This window comes from Humulus lupulus, chromosome 5 (assembly GCF_963169125.1).
Source record: "Humulus lupulus chromosome 5, drHumLupu1.1, whole genome shotgun sequence".
NCBI classification, from domain to species: Eukaryota; Viridiplantae; Streptophyta; class Magnoliopsida; order Rosales; family Cannabaceae; genus Humulus; species Humulus lupulus.
The window spans coordinates 155336011-155358548 of NC_084797.1; positions in this window are offsets into that span (position 1 = coordinate 155336011).

Genomic DNA, 22538 nt, shown 5'->3' on the forward strand with positions numbered 1-22538 from the left:
CCCTGTTGGTCGCTGATGCTCAGCCTTAACCTGTTGACATGTCAAACATCTAGACACATACTCAACTACATCCTTCTTCATCCCGGGCCACCAGTATAATGTCCGTAGATCCTGATACATCTTCGTGGTACCCAGATGAAGTGGGTATGGCATAGTGTGAGACTCATCCAATATCTCCTGTCTAATCCCCTCATCTGCCGAAACACATATCCGTCCCTGATACCGAAGTAAACCTGTCTCAGAAACAGAATAATCCTTAGTCGTTCCTGCTATAACCTGCTGCCTAGTGTCCTGCAACTGCACATCTGTCAACTGACTCTCCTTGACCCGCTCTAACAGGATCGACTGCAAAGTGATATTAGCCAACTGGTCCACCACCAATTCTATCTTTTCCCTGGCCATCTCATCAGCCAATTCTCTCGAGATTTAAATAGAACTATACAACTGTCCTGGGCCCCTCCGGCTCAATGCATCTGCCACCACGTTGGCTTTCCCAGGATGGTAAAGGATATCACAATCATAATCGTTAACCAGCTCCAACCAACGTCTCTGTCTCATATTCAGTTCCTTCTGGGTGAAGAAATACTTCAGACTCTTATGGTCGGTGTATATCTCGCACTTCTCTCCATACAGATAATGACGCCATACCTTTAGTGGAAACACCACTGCTGCTAACTCCAAATCATGTCTTAGATACCTCTGCTCATACTCTTTGTTGGGCAATCTACCTTGATGTACCTCGATAGCCCTTGACATATCTCGATAGAAATCGATTTTTTGTTGTATTATGTTATAGCATTAATTTTTGACCTATTTTTTTGTTTTTTTTTATGCAGATTCAACTATTTCCATATTTGTTGCATTCAATTGTTTTTTGGGAACTGGAAAATAGGGATTGGATTTTCATGGATGCTTAAATAAAGTTCTACCTTTGGAGAAGGGTGTGACGTATGAGCAACTACTTGACATTCTGTATGATGAGCTTGAAGTGGATAAATGTGTGTATGACTTGAAAATTGAGGTCCCGTACACATGCCTCTCACCATCCGTCAAACCTACCGTTACAAAAAATTATAGGAATGTGCGTGCATTCATTGGGTTAGCATCGAAATCTGTAGATAAGTTGATTCCTCTATGTGTGACATTGGTTAAGAAGGGATGTATAAGAAATGCATCGACCTCTCGATTTGAAGAGAACATTTCTCTCCCATGTCATAGTTTCAAAGGAACTCAAAGTGACGTTGGGACATTTGTTCTCGAGAAAAATCCAGACGTTATAGTCCATGATGATATCCTTGTTAGAGATCTGCCATATATTTCATGACACAATTTTAACGCCCTAGTTAGCCAAGACCGTTAAACTATGTACTTATAAAGGTGCAAGACTCGCTAATCAAGTCATTATCTCAAAAACGTGTCACTAAACGTGTAAGAGCTAGGGTTAAAAAGGTTTTGGTCTCAAAAGACTCATTTCATATATTTAAACTGTAGTAAACATGGGATCCCATAAGAAAACAAGGTTAGAATAAGTTTATAGACTCCCAAAAGTACATGTGTATTCACTAGCCATACTAAGGCAAAACATACAGTCTTCAGGTTTCACGTCCTTGCCTAGACCTCAACCGTGGAGGCTGAGCACCTGGCTATGTACATTCCGCTCGCTGAGCTCTCCAGTCAAGGCTGGTCTAATTTTCCCTTGCCTTTACCTGCACCACGTAGCACCCGTGAGCCAAGGCCCAGCAAGAAAACATCTTATACAACTCAATCAATGATAACAGACAATTAATTCATTATGCATGTATTCCCATCAGATAATCCACAACAGATATTCAGCACATACCATCAGATTCAAGATACAATCTATCACATATAACACTCATATCACATAATATTCAGGGCCGACGACTTAGGTCGCACCCTCTGTTTAACCCACTGACTCCGGCCCGCTTAAACCGAGCTCAGTGCATAATAAGCTGTCCTCGGCTACCAGTGGCCGAGCCGCGCCTTGTGCGCTAGTGAAACCCTTGGCACCCTTAGGCCGTTGGTTCACTAATTGGCTTGCATGGCGTAATACCATCTTTTCAAGTGTTTACAATAAGGAGCCCTTAGTCCCGTCACATATATACAACCAGTTGCAATTTTCTTACCTTTAGTCTGTACAGTTGCTGAATTACGAGCAACGCCCCTCAAGCACGATCCATTCCCGGGCCTAAGCCTTTATCACCTAGTCACAATCAAAGTATAGGGTTTCATTAATACTCAAATATAGGTTTCCCGTTATAAAACTAACTCCCGGGAATCTGAATTCCACCAAGCACGGTGGTGAAACCAATCCGGAGCACACTAGACCTCCTTCCCGTGCCTAAAACCCTCAAAAACTCATGTGTGCAACCAAGGGCCGCGATGCGACGCCTTGGGCGCCGCGACGCCCTCCCATGGCCGAGCCTCCTTGGCCCTTTTTCATCTTAGGGCTGCGGCGCTCTAGAACAGAGCCGCGACCCTCCCCTTCGGGCCCAGAAAACCCATAATTTCTAAGCTTGATACCTCACCTTAAACCATCCCAAAGCTCCCCAACTCACAACCAATTAATCCCAACTCCTTTAGAATGACTTAAACAACATAATTCCATAGAAAACACTGCCTAACACACACTAATCTTTTCTTTTCAATTTCTGAAACTCAGGAGCTATAAACACTCAAACCAGCCATTCAAATCCAATTTAAAACCTCTAAACCATGAGTTGAAACTTACCTCTTCTGTTGAATCACTTCACCAAGCCAAAGCCAAGCTAAGTCTCCAAGTTTCCTCCTTAATTCTGCCTTAAAACATTAAAACCATGTTTGCTTCAACACTTAATCAAAACCCAGAATTCTAACCACAGAGGAGAAGATTAAAAGCTTACCTTAGCTCTATTTTAGTTCTTGATTAATCCCTGAGCTAAGCCCCCAAATCCCCACCTCAATCCTCAGAAATTCCAGATTGATTCCCTTAAGTTTTCTGTGTTTTCCTTGAGAGTGAGAGAGAACTGACGTAAAAGTTTTAGTCGATTTGTATTTTCTTCTAAAAGTTTTCCTTAAGTCTATCTCATTACTAAATCAATCCCAAGGCTCGGGGTGCCAGAACCATCCCCGAGGCCAAAATGGTAAAATCCCCCAATATTCCCGCCTAGACATCCTAACCTCAAATATATCTCCATATATTTATTTTCATAACCCGATAGTCCAATTCAGTACCCGATGCCTAAAATACCCCTGACTTGTCCAAAGTCACATCTTAAGCCCCGTTGTGATTTTTCCCCTGCTATCTGACCCTAAGATCGTCTTGATTTTTGCCCTACAAACCTACCACATAATAATGTGGTTCTCACATTTATCACATATATATACATATCACATTACCACATAATATCATCAATTATCATATAAACATTACTAAACATATAATTACTCATTTAAATCACAATCATTCCATTAATGCCCTCATGGCACACTAATCAAGGCCCTTAAGGCTTACTAGCGATTTTGGGTCGTTACAACAATGGAGTACGATCCCTAAGGCTATGATCCTTATGTCAACGATGATCCTGTTGCTAATGCAATAGATCTTGGTGGGCCAGATATTAGGCTAGATTTTCCAACACAGAGTTCGGATGTTATGGTAGTTGAGGAGCATAGAATAGAATATCGGCAAACACCAGGAACCAGCAGTAGTCATCCAAGTCCAAGTAGATTCGATGATAGTTTTACATGGAGTTCTCCATTAAACTTAGGTGAAGATCGTAGAACATGGGGTGCTCTCATGTTCACCAAGGAGGATATAAAGGCCTCACATCAACATCATTCCTCAACCAGCAAAGCTTCAGGAGAATTACACCTTGGCAAGTTCTTTCTAAACACGATTGAATTGAAAATCATTGCATCCATATTTGCGATGAAGAATAATTTTGATTTTATGGTGAAGAAATCTAGGACTGATGTGTTGTACATTACCTACAAAGATCCTGATTGTGGTTGAAGATTGACGGGAAAGAAAAAAAATGTGATCTGAAATGTTCGAGATTACTGTATACAACGAAGTACACACTTGCTCACAAGAAATTCGGGATAAGGACCACCGTCAAGCATCATTGTGGGTTGTTGGCCACCTAATCAAGAGGAAACTTGCTACCGATGGTACTCAGTACATGGAAAACAACATAAGGGAGGACATGAAGCAACATTTTGGGGTCGAAATGAGCTATGAGAAGGCATGGAGATGCAGAGAAAAGGCTCTTATGTATGTTAGAGGGACACCTTTGGAATCATACTCCAAGTTACCTAGATACTTGTGTCGGTTGGAGCATAAGAACCCAGGTACAGTTACTAATTTTGTACCAGAAGATGGTCATTTCTTGTATTGCTTATTTTCCCTCAATGTTTCCAGGCGTGGATTCTAGTACTGTCGTCCTGTCATATGTGTGGACAACACATTCTTGAAGACTAAGTATGGTGGGCACATGCTCTATACTGTTGCATTGGATGCAAACAACCAGTTGTTTCCAATTGCGTTTGCATTGGTGGACAGTGAGAACCATAACTCTTGGACTTATTTCATGAGAAAATTGAAGGAAGCCATAGGGGACATTGAGAACCTAGCTTTTGTATTGGACAGGCATAAAAGCATTAATCATGCTTTGGAGCTTGTGTTCCCAAATGCCTATCACGGTGCATGTTACCACCACAACGATATGAATTTGGTGGCAAAATTCAAAATTGACCACTGTCAAGACATCATGAGGTGTGGAACGTACCCGTTTCGAAGAATAGAATTTCACAATTTCTTTGACAAGATTAAGGTAATTGATCCACCCATTGCTCAATATCTTGAGGGAATTAGTTTTGAAAGGTGGAGTAGCACTTATTTCCCTAGAAACCGATACAATATCATGACGAGTAACTACGCAGAATGATTTAACAATAAAACCAAGAAGGCAAGGAGCTTTCCACTTGCCATTTTTCTTTAATTCATAAGATTCACTGTTCAATCTTGGTTTGCCGATAGACGTGAAAAAGCTGCAAAAGCGACAACTGTGTTATCACCTGAGATGGAAGAGGATGTGAAGCAAATAGGTGAGAAAGAAATTTTCCTAGATGTCCAAGTCCTTGGTAATCATGAATTTCTTGTGATCAATGGTAATGGTGATGGTGGGGTGAACTTGGCCACAAAATCATGCTCTTGTTGCATGTTCCAAACCAATGGGATACCCTGCGTACATGCTTTTGTTGCAGCCAGAAAAAGAAGCATAAGCATTTACTCATTGTGTTCCCCTTACTATAGAATCGAGGCATTGAGGGACACTTATAAGGAAACTATTTACCTTGTTGGGAACAAGGATGAATGAGTAATCCCTGATCACATTAGAGAAATGATTGTCGGCGTCCCCGTTAAGAAAACCCTGTAGGAATGCCCAAGAAGCAGAAAGTGGGTAGGCCAAAGACAAAATGGTATGCTTCACGCGGGCAAAAGATCGTCAAGCCACGTAAGTGTAGCAGATGTGATGGTAGTGGGCACAATAGGAAGTCATGTAAGGCTAGGCTTTAAAATTTTGTATTTTGTAATAATTCAATTGATTTTGCTGCATTTATTATATTTAAGTACCTCTCCTAATACGTTGTTGGTTATGATCTAAATAAATAACTCTTCACAATTTTTTTCCAGTCTACCTCAATAGGATTCAATAGGCCTCGACACAGTAGTTAGTCTGCCTCGATAGGCCTTAATCTGGACCCATCGAGCTAAATCGTGTCCTATCGAAGCAGATATCATTATGTATTATTATGAACCTATCGAGTACAATTGAGGCCTATCGAGATATATGTCGTTATGTATTATTCCCAGCCAAGTGAGACTAATCGAGTCCTATCGAGGAAGATTTGGTCCAGTATTATTCTAGACCAATCGAGTCCTATCGAGGCAGATTTGGTTCAGTATTATTCCGGACCTATCGAGGCCAATGGAGTCCTATCAAGGTAGGTTTGTTTAAGTATTATTTTACCTATCGAGGTCTATCGAGGAAGATTTGGTTAAGTATTATTTTTTACCTATCGAGGCAATTATTTTGACCCATCGAGTTTTTTCGAGGCAGACAAATTCTATGAATTTAGTATTTTTTTATTTAATAACTTTAAAAAAAATGTTTGATAAAAAAACCATAAACAAAACTATATATATATACTATAATATACAAAAGGTGTATCAAGAAAATGTAAAGATCATCACAGTGACAAATTCTGATTTAATAGGTCCACACACCACTTGGTCCTGAAATGTTGCATGTTCTCATCAATAACGGTATCGTGTGGTAGCCTGGAAACCAAATGCTCGATATGTTTGATGGCAAACATACCACAATCCCCATTGCATATAATCGATTTTGTGTCAATACAATATAAAAATAACTTTAATATACAGATTTTAAAAAACACTAATTAAATAGGGGAATACCTTGTCTTAGTCCGAGGACACTCCTTAGGAGAAATACGAAAATACGAAAAAGGCTTTGCTTTCTGCTCAGGATATGTATGGAGGTCCTCATGGTCGTCAAACATACCAGAACACCACAACAACGAAGGCAACAATAAGCACCAAGGCTTGATCACTTCCTCCAATAGAGTCAAACTAAGCACGCTATGGTTGGAATCATAAATGTGGATGCACCACAATGGAATGGAGATTTCAATTGCGATCCAATGCGCAACTTGCTTGACGTTCAAGGCAAAATATACTTCACTCACATTGTGCCAGGATATGAGGAATTGATTATCATCGCCCTTCTGCATTTTCAGCACATCGTTGTCCCATGTATACTTAGTTCCGATCTCTTTAAAATGATTCCAATGACCTAGGAACACTTGGGGGAAGATGGTGTTCATCATCGCAGCATCCTGCCGAAATGCGGCATGATAAAAGTGGCGTTGGCTGTGTAGCATTTGCAGAGCGGCATCAATATGCTTTAAAACATGAAAATTCATAAATACCATCAACATATTTTATGATTGAATTGAAAACATAAATGTAATCTACATACTGAATCCCAAAGCGAAGTTCGAACAATGTGCAACTGCAAGAACCATGCCACACCGTGCGTCCCAGTATGGACATTCTGATCCCTCTTGTTGTTGATATTCCCGATCATCAACTTCCTCAAGGGTTCAGTAACTAGCCCCTGTTTATCTACTCTCATCCTCTTCGTTGGGTCGGTGAAGTCATCAAAATGCTTAGGCCTACTTTTCTTCCTGACAACTTCAAGGCAAGCTGCCTCCTCAGGCTGTAGTACTCGTACAATGGGACAGTCGGCGTCACTGACAACAAGAGATGTCTGTGCCTGTGGAGTGGATGGTGGATCATTGGGCTCGTAGTCATCAGGCAAGATATTAGACTCTGTATCTGATTTTAAGTGGGTGGAACGATCTGAGACCACTAAAATCAGCTGCGCCAACTGAGCCCTGATCGTAGTCTGATTCTGATGTAAGGTTGCCTAGCCCTCTTCAACCCTCTTGAGCCTCTACATCAACTTCTCATAATCAGGTCGGGCAGCCTAACTAGAGGAAGGTGCACAAGCCTGTGAAGTGTCCTCCTCAACCCTCGCGACATCCTCGTAAAAAATAGAAGCTTCCTTTGCAACCTCTGCCAGCTTCTCTGCCTCCTTCTCAGGCTCTACTTCCTCCACTGCAGTCCTAGCCTCCACTACAGTTGATTCCAACTCAGGGAATAACCTAGAATCAACTTCTGTGAGGGTATTGTAGTAGACTACCTCACTAGGTTGTGGCTTCAGCATGGAAAATACCACTAACTGCATAGTCGAATAACATGTGTCAGAAAAACTTTAATAAAATAAATTTTTAATCAATTAATTTATGACATTTAACAAGATAAAGTGGAACTTACACGACGCTTGGCAAACATAGGAACCAACTCAGCTGTCAAAAGAGTGATATCGGTCTTCGTAGCCCAGCTAAGCATGCTGGGAATCTAGTTCCCACTATTCTCACCGTACTTAATCCTGATAGTTGGCATGGCCTCAAAAGCCCAGTATAAAAGTGCGGGGGCATAGCCATAGAAACTATAATTTGACTTCTTTTGTTTTTTTTTTTTTTTTGCTTGAACCCTCTTTCTTCTTCTTCTCATAATGTTTCAATTGTTTTTGCATGTCCTTTTGAACTCCTCTAATAACCTTCTTGAAGGACAGCTTCCCCCATGGATACTTGAAAAAGTAGTCAAGATCCTCAACCATCTTTAGGGAATCACCCCATATTTTTGTTGTCTTCACTGAGGCATTCGGTACCCCCTCTATCAAATAACACAAACCCAGCTTAAATGCATCTTTTGGGTTTGTCGATGCCTTCATAGCTTCTTCCAACTGGCAAAAACTAACCTTGGGATCACCATTAAAGTATTCTTGGATGATCCGATCACTTGAAAGATGCTCTCTCAACTCATCTGGGATGGGGTGTTCCCAAAATTCAGCCCAGTGACTAGGGCAAACTCTACAATCCCAAATATACAAATAGTGTTGCCCAAGTAGAACTGGCCCTCTTCAGGCTTCTTGCTTTCCACCTTCTGCAACATAAGTTGATGCAGTAAAACCCCAGAAAAACTAAAGGGCTTAGCCTTGAAGAACTGTCCCAACAAGCATGCCTCTGCCCGTTCAATTAGCTTGTTCCTCCTAAACTGCTCTATAAGGGTATCCAAGTAAGCACTACCCCTATAGGTGACATGACATGGAAAGTGCTTCTCCAATGGTACAATGAAATCAGGCATCTGAAAAAGAAAAAAAAAACTGCTAAAAATACAATTTTAAACAATCTGGTAACTATCAAAGACCATCAAGGCATGTCGAGGCCCATTGAGGTTTACAAAAATCAAAGAGCAGATAAACTATCGAGGTCTGTCGTGTCCTATCGAGGCTTGTCGAGGTAGCACAAAATATTGATGCTGACCATTACTATCGAAGCCTATCGAGGCCTATCGAGGTCTATTGAGGCATATGTAAAATTAGAAAATACCCAATTCTATCGAGTCAAATGGAGGCCTATCAAGGCCCATGAAAAATCAGAAAATACATAATTCTATCGAGGCCTATCGAGGCCTCAAATAATATTTATGCTTGGCACGATTGTCGAGGCCTATCGGGGTATATCGAGGCAATGAAAAATCATAAAATGCCTAATTCAATCGAGCCCTATTGAGGCCTATCGAGGCCTAAAACAATATTGATGCTAGGCACCACTGTCAGGACCTATCGAGGTATATCAAGGCAATGAAAAATCATAATATATCTAACTCTATCGAGGCATATGCAAAATCAGAAATATGTCTTATTCTATCGAGCCCTATTGAAGCCAGAACCTAACAGATACTATTGAGGCCTATCAATTTCTATCAAGGTGAATAAAATCCTAAAAAAAACCCAGATTTCTTCATACCCCATCCCTGATCTATCCTATGAACAAAATATTAACAAATAAACCAGGCCCAAACAATTTATTGTAGAATAAACAATTAAATCTCTCACATTTGCCTATTTCGGGGTTGTTTAGTAGATCTCGTGGGTTTTCTCGCCTACCCGCCTACTCCGCCAATGATTTCTTGCCACTTTCTGTGCTGCCATGGTCATGGAAGACAAAGTCACAGTGAATGCGCGAAAGAAGAGTGAGATTTTTTGGGGATTTTGGTTTCGAGATCGAGAATAGAGAGAGTAGAGAGAGAAAGTGGGAAACAAATGAGAGAGGTAATTTTGGAACTAATAGAATTACTAGGATCAAATGTATATGTACATAGTGGGTAGGGTATTTTTGTTATGGTACTTTTTTAATGCATCAATAGTCAAATTTTCCTTTTTAAAATATATATATGTTTTTAATAAAAATAAATAAATAATTAATATTCTATTTTATACAAAAGTATTATTTTTAATTATTACTTAAATATTTGATTAAAAATAATTAACTTTTAAAAAAAACAAAAATAATTATTTTTTTAATTGGTCCCATTAACCAATGCTTCGTTTCTAGTGATCTACCAGAGTTATGGTCGCAATCTATAAATTTTATTGTGTTTCTTAAATTGAACTAAAAATTGTATTCTATATATCACAAAAGTTACAATACAATCGCAATGCTATATTCTCCTTAATAAGAAAATTTAAAATTTAATTGTATTCAATTATAATCTCAGTGATTATGAGAAAATAATTATGTAACTCGGTGAAATTAAGGAGTTAAGACAAGAATAATATAGTAAAAAAAAAAAATAAAGAAAAGAAAAAACCGACAAAAGGAAAGAAAATAATCATAATATTTTGTTAGTAATCAATTTAGACAAAGATTTATAAAATGACATTATAAAAAATTAGTTGATGAAAGATGATATTTAAGAAAAATAAAAGAAATCGATTTGTGAAATTTAAGATAGGGGATAAATAAATAAATCAGATTTTTCAAAAAGAAAAATAGTGGATAATATAAAAATAAAAAATTATTTGCGCAAAAGAATAAATATTATTTTTTTAATATTCAAAACAGTAAAAAACATGGAACAAAAGAAGAAGATAAACCAGTGAAAAGTAAAAACTTAAAAGACAAAACCATAGAAGATAAGATTGGAGGACTTTACTTACATTTATATTTGTATATTTAATATTGATATAAACTGTTCAAGTCTAGGTAGGAAATTTAAGGAAAAGAAAAAATAAAATAGGACGGATGAGCATCTACTTATCTATTTATATATGTATATATATATAAATTAGATATAAGTAACGTGTAATGTTTATTTACTTAGTTTTAGTTTTGTTTATATAATTTATTAATTGTATCTATTAAATTTGTATTATTGGATATATAAATTTTAAATAAATAAATAAGTATATATATAAAAGAATGACATCAACATTTTAAATGATAAATTAAACCAAAACATTGTTTATGTTTTTTTTTAAATATATATGTATAATATGATAGCCTTTTTAAACATAAATGATAATTTTTTTAATAAAAATTAAGATTATGTATTATATATTGTTGAAGCAACACATTGTCTTTCTATATTTGGAGGTATGATCCAGCGGTAGATGATGCTCTGACACTGTTCCGGTGATGAAGATCATCTTTAACTCGTCGAGGATACCTGCAAGAAAGACACTCCGATGCCTAAGTCAGTGAAAAGTCCCTTTGTTCGAATAAGAATCTCATATTTATAGAACAAAAATGTAGAGTGGTTAGTTGGTTCAAGCAAACCCTTGATTAGTGGAGGAAAGATAACCGAATTTCCCTCCAAAACACGCTGATTTTAAATTACACATTCAGAAGTCAGAGGCGCAGATTGCCTCTGACCCATGGCTTCTGCCTTCGGAGCTTCTGCAGGCCAAAACGATTCGTTTTGAATGTTCGGTAAATGAGGAAAGAACTTTGGGCCGAATATTTTGGGCCCAACAGATGCCCCCTGGCCCAAGCTTCGAACGGACGAGGCATGCTAAATTACTCGAATCTTGGGCAGACTATTCAATGCCAAAAATTTCGCCTAAAGTCGTCATTATCCACAGATCGAGGCGGTCCATAGGTACACGATCATTCGATCTTCTGACAGGCTACATTTGAAATTTAATGCAAATAGAATTACTGAGTGAAGCACTCATTTCAGAATTTTACTTCTCAATTAACTAGTTCTAATTCAAAATAATTCTCATTCAAATTTTTCAAACTTTATTCTGAACTTTCTAGAAAAGAGCTCTGAGGGAAGAAACCCTAAAGATAACCATCCTTCTATTCTTGCAACGATCATCTTAATCTTCTCGACCATGTCTTCACGCTCATCTCCTAAACCTTTGGATCGTGAAGGATATGAGAATGCGTATGAATGCATACGCAAATCGTTCGATATTCCTGACAACGTCACAGTGCGGATGCTTTCGGATGCCGAACTTTGGGAATGGCAATTCAAGGATGTAGTCAAGCCCACTGAAATTGTCATGAGTCTGAGACACATCGAATGGCTCCGTTTCCCTCTTCTTGCTCTGTTGGTGCAAGTAATTTCGAACTCCGGAGCTCACATTTCTCAATTTCTGCCAAATTCTATTCAATCCATAGTCGGTGCTCAGATGATAGGGAGCCTTAGGAACGTCGACATTCAGTCAGATGACATTTATGCATGCTTGACCAAGTAAACGAACAAGGCGATAGAGGGTAAAACCTGGAAGACCTTCTATCTCTCTCCTAAAAAGGATCAGACGATTTTTACTGATTTTGAAAGTTCCCATCGAAATTGGGATAAATACTTCTTCACCATTGGTGGAGTGTGGAATCCTGAATTTCTGCCTCAAGACATTTTTCCCTTGGCCAGGGTGTTCATAAAAGGTGAGTTATGTTCATATTTTATTCCTTAGTGCTTTTAGTGTGAGTTAATCATATCTGGATGATTGCCTATTAGTCTGACTCTGCGTATCACTGCTTTACTTCCTCGTATCATATTTTTCATGGCCTCACGTTAACATGAGTCCTGAATAGAAGAGGTTGCTGACAGAGAAGAGGCTTCTACACGAGTCCAAAGAGAACGCCATTAGTATTAGGGGCGTGATGAACCCCTACTGTATGCAAATTATGACCCGGCTCTGCTTCATGGATCGAGTCGATCCTAGTGCCGTGCGGGTTAGGTCACAGAAAGGTGACATATCCCTAGGCAAAATTACAGCTACATGTGCAAAGCAGCTGCGAGCTTTTTTGAAGAAGTCTCCCCCTGCTTCTTCGACTCAGTCTTTATCGAAGACCGAGTGTGAAAGAGCGTTCTCTAAGGCCTTCGCTGCATGCGCCAAGCGCCAAGGGATCCTAGAAAATAAAAAAAAAGAGGGTTCTGGCTCAGCTACTGCTGCAGAGTCATCTCCTGATAAGTCTGCTTTGTCACACATATCTTCCCGTATTCATGGGCGATCCTCCACGCCTTCTAATTCTCTCCAAATCCAGCCTCTTCAGCAGGTGCCTATGCCTAAGGATGCCTTAGGGAAGAGAAAGACACACGAGGAATCCTTTGACGAAGATTCGGACGATGGGAAGTGTATTTCGTCCAAGTTTCAGATCCCAAAGGGATCTGCCCCTGCTGCTAAGGGTTCTCCCTTTGCAATCCCCAAGCTTACTCCAGGGAAGTTACCAACTGGTCAGGCCCTATTGTTGTGCAAGAAGCCCCGAGGGTCCACCCCCGCTGGATCTTTACCTGGGTCGTCTTCTTCTTCGCATGTAGTTGGGTCCTCTGTCAAGGCAGGTCCAGAAGGGGCGGCTCATGCTGCGGTCGTGTCTCCTATACCAGCCAAACCATTTGAGGCGACGACTACAGATGGTGTGCAAGGTGGCCTACCAGTCGAGGAAAAGTCCCCTGGCATTTGTATGAAGTCGTCAGAGGCATTACCCTCTGCTTCTGCTTTGGCTGGGGGTTCTGATGCTGGCCGTAAGCATGGCTCAGAGGGGAAACGCCCTTCTTCTGCTTCTCGTAAGAACCGGCTACTGGAGGACACCTTCGGAGGTGGTTTTGAGTCTGTGAACACTCCTCCCCAGCCAGTTGAGTCAGGCACAACCATCACTTCTGAGACTTTCCCCGTACGTCAGGGATCAGGGGCTGCCGAAGTAGCGGGTGTGCATACTCTTAATGTTGCCGTATCTGCATCACCACCTGTGGCTTCTGAGTCCCATCCAGGAGAGGTTATCATTGTATCTCCGAAGGGTACAAGTACTTTCGAGTCTCCTAGTGCTTTCCTAGAGCAACTAAGGTCTTCTGCCATGCAGACGCCAGTGTACCTGCCAAGCGACTTGGGTGAAGACGATAGTTTACTTGTATGCCCTTCCAAGCCATATCTTTCTGGAGTGGGAACAATCGTGTTAACGTCTGACAGCGTTATGGTATCATCGTTAGCAGAAGGTGGGGATCCGGTTGCCCCCGTTACTTCTGTTGCTGCATTAGCAGGGGGAGAAGAAAAATGATGGAGCGGGGGTTGTGTCCGAATATGGTCCTTCTACGTCTACAGAGGTGATGGAGGAGATGCTATGCATAAGCAGTCCCCATCTTCCTGCATAAGCTATTAGATCGCTGAGTGCGCAAGGTGACTTGCTGCAACAAGTGTCAGACCACATTTGGATGGTAAGTCGGCTGAAAACTAGAACCTTTTATTATTATAGAATAGATCACGTGATAAGTGTGTAATGTGATTTTTGATGAGTGTAATTGATGTTTGTCAGAGCTACGTATGTGCTTCTGCTGCAAGGCGGGAGTATGCAGCGACTGTGCAGAACATGTCTAAACTAGTAGAACAGGCGATGAAGTTGGAAGAGGAGCAAGCGAGGAGAATGATGGCCGAAGTGAACCGAAATGTTCTTGTGGAAGCCATAAAGAAGTTAGAAATAGAGCTGGCAGAGGCTAGAAAGAAGGTGGCTGCCACAGAGGAGAAGCTAGTGGGCACTGTCGGACTCGAGGTGGAGCGAGACAAACTGAAAGCTGATCTGGTGGCAATGACCAATAAGTGGATGGAGAGAAACCAAGTTTGCGCTCAACATGAAGCCTGCATGGGGAAGCTCGACAGCATGATAAACGACCTTCATGAGGATATAGTGTCGTTGCAGACAGATAAAGAGATTTTGGAGAAAGAAAAGAAAGAACTGCAACGAAAGTCAGAGGTGCTGGAGATGAGCGTAGTAGATGCCAGGAAGCAGAAGCTAGAGGTGGAACTCCAGTTAGAGAAGAAGCTGAAGGAAAAAGAAGAAGCGGTCATCAAAACCGAGAAGCAGTTGAAGGATATGGCTGAGGTATGTGTTATTTCTGTTGTCATTAATGTATTGGCAAGATAGTGGGTCTATATGGCGCGTGTGTTGACGACATAATGTCTTTATTTTTGTAGAGGGTAGAAGAGGCGGCAGTGGAAGCCACGAGACAGCGCATCCGAGATCGTGAGATCACCGAACGGAAATTCGTGAAGATGGCCGAGGTGGATACTGCGAAGTACCTTGATCTGGCACTGCGTAATAAGAAACAGACCTCAGAGGAGAAATGGGCGAAACTCGAGATGTATTGTAAAAGCGTCGATGTGAAAGTAGGAGAGTACAATGTTGACGCGTATCTGAATGAACTTGAGGATATGCAGATTACTTATCCGGCGCATCATCTGGAGAAGCTGAAGTTGAAAGGCGACATGCTAGGGTTGATTTATAATGCCAACGGGAAGCTGCAGAAGAAGGTGATGCTGTCGAGGCTTCTGAACAGAAGGCGACAGAACCCGCTCCATTTGCAAAAGCTAGGCCAGATGGCGAAAGAGGTGCCGTAGAATGAATGACACACTATCTCCTTTGCTTGATTTTGTTACTTTTTGTTTTGTATTGATGCCAGTATATGCATTCTTTGGTCTTTTTGGTCGTTAATATGTAGACAATTATATATGTAATAGTACAAATTATCAATACAAGTTGAGTTTTGTTTCATGTTGGTTGTCTGGTGTGTTATTGGATGTGTTTTTCTTTGTTTGTTAATTAATTCAAGGCATTACAGCAGGTGAGAGTCAGATGGTTTATTCGGATCAGAGGTTTCATATACATTTTAGGCCATTGCGTGTGAGATACAGTAAAAAACCGTACAGATGGTGGGAGAGAATGCCCAGTTAAGTGTTGTGCGAGCAATTTGTCTTAGTGTTATAGTGATTGGTTGGGGCTGATGACATTGCTGTTGCAGGTGAGCATCGTGAGTGGATGAAGGTCCCTTTTTTAAGGCGAATCTTCGATAACCCACAGTGGTTATACTCAACGTGGGCGCTGGAGGAACTGATTAGAAGTGGCATTCCGTACTACATATCGTGAGAGCGCTATGGGTTAGGCCATCCGAAGCTAGAGAGTGCGATGGTAGAGTACATATGCCGTATTGAATGGGATTAAATATGACTAAGAGAATATTTGTATATAGTGGATAAAGCAATATGCGATATGTAACTAATATTGTGATTAATGTAACATAATTTATAAATAACAGCTTCTGTTTAATTGCCACTTATGATTATTTGTGCTAGCGTGAACTACAAATTTTTCTTCTTTTTCGTGCATTGATTATTTAAAAGAGTTGATCATACATGTATGGTCGTGCGTATCTGTCAAACTAGATTGTGATCCTGATAGTGTTGTACTCTATGAAGTTGTCGTTATCGTTAATTGTTATTCTTTCTTACGCTTCGAGAGTCGTATTGATGCCTCATCGGAACGGGTTTGGCCTCCGGGTGTATGAAAGAGAATGGTTGATGCTCTACCATTTGCCAGAGGGTTCGATGCGATTCAGGCCAGATGCAGGAAACAACATGCGGGGCTGGGCGTCAAGGCAGAGGCGAGGAGGTCAGAGCCATGAGGCAGAAGTCTTTCCAGTGCACCCATACCGAGGGGCATGTGTGAAGGCTTGCTTGGGTAGTCTTGTACTCCGACAGAGGTACGCGTTGTGTGGGATAGGGGTGCAACTGCGGGAAAAGTTCCTCCCAGCCTTCGATTGCTTACCAGTTAATGTATACTACTATCGGGCACGAAGTGTGGCAGCTGATGGTTGGGTTGCGGTAGTCAGGGCAGAGTATACTGCGTTGGGGAGCTCCTCTTATTCAAGTAAGAAGACAGGGTAGGTAGTGTACCCTGGTTGGATGGCCAAATTTGCTTAGTCAGTGCAGATTAGACTGCGAAATGGCTGGCCTTAGCTCCCCGTAAGCTTAGTCAAGTCAGATTAGAATGCTTTCAAGCATAACATCGATTGTAGTGGCAAAGGCAACGGGATTGTGTACAAAGATTATGTGCAGTGGTTTTGCTGTCGCGACCCATTGGGGTCCTGCCTTGTGCCGATGTGTGAGGCGAGATGATGCATCTCACCATGCATTATTTTTCGTTTGTTGGTAAACATCTTCTTTGTTTTAAATGATCACTTAGGTTTGGAAAATGGCTGTATTGGGACCAAAGGCTTATGGTGTATTGTTGTATGATGTTTTGAAAGGATGGTAAACTAATAATCACAAGCGTTCAGATAGTCACTTATTTATAGCCAGAGTGGTAGGTGGTTTTAAGTGCACGTGAATAATGTTGTTTTTAATATGGGTAGGTGGGGATATATTTGATAGCATCTTTCGAGTGAAGTGTCAGTTGTCACATGTCTTGCGTAGTGTGATGTCATAGTGAGGAATCCTTATGCAAAATCATGTCAAAAAATTGAATGTGCAAGATAAATTCAAAATATTGTGAAAAAGGAAAGTTGTTGTATTACTTTTGATTTGCACAGTACAACTATTAACAATAATATTGTTTCAAAGACATTGAATTCTAAGTACGGGGTACGATCTTCCCACTACATACATTCTTAAGGGTGTAAGACCCTCTGCCTAGTACTTCTATGATTTCAAAAGGCCCTTCCCAGTTTGGTTCTAGCTTCTTTTTGTTGCCAGTGACCTTGCGCAGAACCCAATCACCTTTCTGAAATGCGCGCGAGTGGAATAGTAGCGTTCTGCAGCCTTTTGATAATTTTCTCGTCGTAATTGTGCTATCGTACGTACTTCTTCCAGAAGGTCTAGGTTGTGCACTAGTTGAATGTTGTTTGTGGTTTGATAAGAGGCGATCTCTGTTCGAAGTGTAGGCAGGCCCACTTCTGTTGGGATGATAGCTTCTGTTCCATATACCATGGCATAGGGAGATTCACCCGTAGATGACCTTTTTGTTGTCTTGTATGCCCATAACACCTTCGGTAGTTCCTCTGCCCATGCTCCTTTTTTATCTTCCAAGTTCTTCTTAATGTTGGAAAAAATGACTTTATTGGAAGCTTCTACTTGACCATTGCCTTGCGGGTAAGTGACAGAGGAAAAACTCAACTTGATCTTGTATGTGTCACATAGTTCTTGTACTTTGGCATTTTGGAACGGGGTTCCGTTGTCAATGACTATCTCCCACGGTATCCCAAATTGACAGATGATGTGCTTCCATACGAAGGTCATAGTGTCTGTTTTGCTGACCGTGACGTGCGCTTCTGCCACAACCCACTTAGTGAAGTAATCAGTGGCTACCAAAGCATACCGTCTTCCTCCAGCAGCCTTAGGCAGTTCACCTACCACATCCATACCCCATTTTGCGAAAGGCCAAGGTGCAACGATTGAGTGTATAGGTTGAGCAGGTTGATGGATGGTTGGTGAAAATCATTGGCACTTGTCACATTTTTTGGCATAGTCACGTGCTTCTGTCATCATGTACGGCCAGTAGTACCCCGCTGTAAGTGCCTTGTGTGCCAAACTCCGACCACCTGTGTGATTTTCACATGCTCCCTCGTGTATCTCTTCTAACAGTTTTTTAGCTTCTGATGGACGCAAACACCGAAGATAGGGGCCATCAAAGGACTTGCGGTATAGCGTTCCATGGATTATGGAATAGCGTTGTGCTCGAAGGCGCAGAAGCTTTGCGTCTTTTGGATGAGGGGGTAGTTCAGAGGTGGACAAGTATCGAATGATCGGGTACATCCAGCACTCGGGTTCTGATGAGGTTGAGTAGACTTCCAAAGCTTTTATTGATCGGCTTATAGATATGGAGGATTACGCGTGTACAGTCTCCTGCAGAGGCTAATTTGGCAAGGGCATCGGCCTTCTGATTTTGCTCCCTCGGTACTTGTACGAGTTCGAACTGGTGAAAATGTGATCGCAAGTCAGTTACCTTTTGTAGTAGGCTAGCCAGATGGGGTGCTCTGGTATCGAAATTCCCAGCCACTTGTTCTATCATAAGTTGTGAATCTCCTCTGACATTCAGATGTCTCATGCTAGTTCTAAACCATAGATTAGAGCCTCATATTCTGCCTCATTATTCATCATGAACTGTTCTAAACAAATGGCTTCCTCGATTTTGAGGCCTGAGGGAGCCTCTAACACGACGCCAATACCAGCTCCTTGGGAATTGGATGCCCCATCCGTATGCATCGTCCACACCCATTCATCTTCTGATTCTAACAATTCAGGCAGGGCGTCTGGGGTGAAGGATTGTATTTCGACCAGGAAGTCAGCAAGTACTTGTCCTTTTTTGGCTTTTCATGGAGAGAATTGTATATCATACGTCCCTAGCTCAATCGCCCATTTAGATAACCTTCCAGAGAGATCGGTTTTACTCAATACTTGCTTCAGTGGATAGTCCGTATATACGATGATGGTATGACTTTCAAAATATTGTCGTAATTTCTTCTTTGCTGTGATGAGTGCGAGTGACAATTTTTCCATCATACTATAGCGAGTTTCAGCGTCCAGAAGCATCTTGCTACAATAAAACACTGGCCTCTGACGACTAGCCTCTTCTCGTTAGAGAACGGAACTCACAGCAAAGTGTGAGACAGGCAGATACAAGAATAGATCTTCATTGGCGATGGGGGAGCTCAATATAGGAGGGGAGCTCAAATAAGCTTTCAACTCTTCCAATGCTTTACTTTTTTCTGTTCCCCAAGTGGTGTTGTTGGATTTCTTTATGCATTGCAAGAAGGGCTGGCAACGGTCGGACATGCGTGATATGAACCAGCTTAATGCTACGATTTTGCCCGTCAGAGCCTGTATGTCTCGGATGGTTCTGGGTTCTTTGACTTCTGAGAGGGACGCAATCTGTGTTGGGTTGGCCTCGATGCCCCTTTGACTAACCACGTATCCTAAGAACTGTCCAGAGGACACCCCAAAGGCGCATTTAGAGGGGTTCAATTTCATTTTATAAGTGTCGAGAATGTCGAAGCACTCGGTCAAATCGCCTATATGTGAAGAGCTTTGTTTAGACTTGATGACCATGTCGTCAATATAGACCTCCATGTTTCTCCCAAGCAATGAGGAAAACAGCTTGTGCATCAGCCTTTGGTATGTTGTTCCTGCATTCTTTAGTTCGAAGGGCATAACTTTGTAGCAATATAATCCACCTTCTGTTATGAAAGCTGTGTGGATCCGATCTTCTGATTTCATTGGGGTCTGATTGTATCCGGAGTAGGCATCGAGGAAGCTCATTCTTTCAAACCCTGTCGTGGCGTCTATCATCTGATTGATTTTCGGTAGAGGGTAGCTATCCTTTGGACATGCTTTATTTAGGTTGGTGTAGTCTATGCATACTCTCTTTTTCCCGTTCTTCTTCTGGACCACGACATGGTTGGCTAGCCAACTGGGATATAGGCATTGTTCGATTGCCCTGTGCTCAGGAGCTGTTGTACCTCCTCTTGGATGACCTGGTTTACTTCGGGAGCGAACCTCCTCTGCTTCTGCTTGACGAGTGGGAAGCTGTTTGATATATTAAGGTTGTGACTCATGATCGAGGAGTCTATTCCAGGTATGTCATGTGGAGACCAGGCGAAAGTTCCCACTCTAGTATTGAGAAATTGGACTAGGGTCTGTTTTTTGTTTTCAGAGAGTTTGGTACTTACCAGCACTATTTTAGATGGGTTAGCGTCGTCTAGACATATTTTCTCTAGGTCATCGAGTTTACTTGGTGTTTTTCTTGGTCTTCTTCTAGATCGATTCCTTTGAGGCATGCTGGTAGGTCGTGCTGTAATTGCTATTTTTCAGGATTTTTGTTATGGGAGGAAGTGCCAGAACTGTTTATTTCTTTCAAGGTAAGGAAGCACTTTTTGGCCTGCTTCTGACATCCCTTAAAGTCGATGGTGTAGCACCCGTTGGACGAGAGGCATCGCATCACCTGATGCAAAGTCGAGACTACCCCTTGCATCCTGTGGATCCAATTTCTCCCCATGATGGCGTTGTAGCTTGTGACGGAATCTATAATTAGGAAATCTACTGGCAGGGTACGCTCTGCGGGCACCACTGTTAATCGCACGATGCCTTTCGGGTATACTCTCTAGCTGTTAAATCCCAAAATGGGGGTAGTAGAGGGACGGATCTGATTTTCCTCTAGCCCCATCTTCTGGAAGGCTTCCCAGAAGAGGATGTCAACCCCACTGCCCCTGTCGACTAGAACTCTACCCAACTGGCAATGGTCGACCTGTAGCGAAATGATGAGAGGATCGTCATGGGGTAGGTGCACTCCTTGCAAGTCATCGTTGGTAAAGGTGATTGTAGAGGCTAGATAACTTCTGTCCTCTGAAGTGACAAGATTGACCGCGTGGCCTAATGATCTGTATCGCTTCACCCGCTCCTACATCCTCTTATGGATTTTGGTGGCACGCTCTTGGTTTTCAGTGAGCTCCACGATCCCATGTATCATGGGGACTTGCTTAAGAGGCTCTTGTGGACTTGCAGAGGCTGTGCGTATGGGGTCTGCCGCTTGTGGTGCTGGGGCAGAAGCAGGATTATGCTGCGAGGTGCTGGGTCTGCCTGCCTCCTTAATGTATTGGGTAAGCCTCCCACTTCTCATGCGAGCTTGGATCTGATTATTCAGGTTATGGCATTCAACGATCGTATGACCGTGATCTTTATGGAAAAGGCAGTATCTGTTTTTATGCCAGATAGGTCTGTCTTTATTTTCTTCGTAAATGACTTCTTGTGGGACGGTGTATTCGAAGGAAGGGTATCGCGGTGACTATCGGTCCTGTCTTGGCCTCTTCCCTTCCTTTGCGTGGTTTATCTCGTTTCTCTTCCTCTTGTCATCTCTAGCAGGTGGCAGAGGGTTATTTGCTAGTGGAGCGGAGATAAGTGCGGATTTCTTCTGTGCACGCTCTCGAAATTCTAAGACCCTGAAGACGCCCTCGGCTCGGATCTGAACCTCGGCCATGTCATAAGGGGGTGTGTAACGCCCTAGATAGCCAAGACCATTACACTGTGTGTTTATAAAGGTGGTAGACTTGCTAATCAAGTCTTTTAATTAAAAACGTGTTGCTAAAACTACAATGGAACTTGGGTTAAAAGATTTTGGTCTTAAAAGTTACATTTCTTTCTAAATATCATTTCCTGTTTACACAAGATCCCAAAAACAATAGAATTAAAACCATTTACAAAGATTCACGATTTAAATACATTATTAGCCATACTAAGGCAAAATAGACAATTCAGCGATCCCTGTCCTGATCCACTCCTCAGCCAAGGCGACCGAACAGCTGGCTATGTACATTCAGCCCCACAGCTCTCCACCTCAGGACTGGTCTAACTTGCCTTTGCCTTTACCTGCACCACGTAGCACCCGTGAGCCAAGGCCCAGCAAGAAAACACAATAGCAGAGCATAGCAATCAACAGACGATTCAATATCACATATTCCATAAACATGTTCTCAACCATTTAAACATTCAGGATAACCATGTATTCAACATACCAAACATATTAACTCATATCATACATCAATTACAATGATAACTAGGGTTAGCACCCTCAGGCCGCACCCTCCGTTATCCCACTGACTCCGGCCCGCTTAAACCGAGCTCAGTGAATATTAAGCTGTCCTCGGCTACCAGTGGCCAAGCCGCATCCTGTGTGCAAATATTGTGTACGACACCCTTAGGCTGCTATCACATGTCCCATGGAATAATACCATCATTGAAATTATACAGATATCGGGAGCTCTTAGTCCCATC